This window comes from Limulus polyphemus, unplaced genomic scaffold (assembly GCF_000517525.1).
Source record: "Limulus polyphemus unplaced genomic scaffold, Limulus_polyphemus-2.1.2 Scaffold5069, whole genome shotgun sequence".
In the NCBI taxonomy this organism is placed as follows: domain Eukaryota; kingdom Metazoa; phylum Arthropoda; class Merostomata; order Xiphosura; family Limulidae; genus Limulus; species Limulus polyphemus.
Window position 1 is genome coordinate 45,153 of NW_013670679.1, and position 1,363 is coordinate 46,515.

The window sequence follows — 1,363 nt, forward strand, 5'->3', positions numbered from 1 at the left end:
CCGCATACATTCAATTACTCATCACCTACACACACATTATTATTCCGTCACGTTGTCACCCTCTTTTATATACCAGACTACCCTATATCTAGTAAATGCTAGAGCATTCGCCAAGGTACAGGATAGTTCTAGAAACTAGTCATGTGACTTCGCTGACGCAACAGTATTATAAGATTATAGCTGCTTCACAGTGTTAAAACACGAGTGACGGCTTGTGTTCGTTATGACTATTCTCGAGATTTCTACCAGCCTCACCTAAGAACGATTAATTATCGGAATTATATTTTATTCGATAAATTACATTCTTTGTGTTGTTATTATTACAAGAAAAACTTTTCAAAAAGTTAAGTAAATGTACGAATGTATAATATCAGTCCTTCAAAAACAATGTAAACAAGACAGTAGGGATGGTATTTGTGTCATCACTACATAATAAAACAGGCAAACAGTGTAGTAGAATGTTAACTGACAAAAATAGGATAAATTAAACTCTTATTGTGATTGAACGGTTGTATATGTTGCTATAAATTAATTCTTGCCGGTGCTATTATGTATGGATTTTCAAGCGCTTTCTTTAGTTTTGGTACAGGATTTTGTTGAAATAGCTTTGAAAACAGCTACAAATGAAGTTTAAATATGATTGGATAGAGCGATAATTAAACTATTACGTATTAAAGGACCAAAGTTTAAAACGTTTGTTTAAGTTTCTTTTGTTATGAATTGTTAAAGTATTTGAAATAAATTATATCTGTATGAAAGTTACAGACAACATGAGATAAGATAAACTTATAAAGTTTAGGGACGGATTGAATGGGTAACAACGAAACATTGTTAGTCTTAAAACAGTAACAAATGTCTAATGTTTGTCACCATTAACTACAAACTGTTTACCTAGACACAGGAATATGTGTACTACAGTACGAAACCATGACTTTAGACTGCTTAAGGCTTAATAAAGGTCTCTCGTTGATATGATTCATTAGTTACGATGATTTTAAAATTCAGTAGATATAATATAGTTTTATTGAGTTGCAATGTTTGTGAACATGAGTTTTTTTTTCGTTTCTATTTTTATGTTCACCAACTAAAATCGTTATCTAATCAGATAAGTTTACTTTAGTTTTGGTGAGCATATATAGCAGGCGACTGTAAAATATTGTTACGTCTTTGCTCGTTTGATAATTTCCCGTAAAAATTCTCTCCGAAAAAACTTCAGCGATACACGTCCTTTCTTAATTATAACTAGTTTATTCTTTCTCGATGCAAATTTGTAATACACTTAACAACTTTTATAACACACGTTATAAATCACAGTGATTCACACACTTTACTTACGGTGCCTACTGCTCGCTTATCTGTCTCT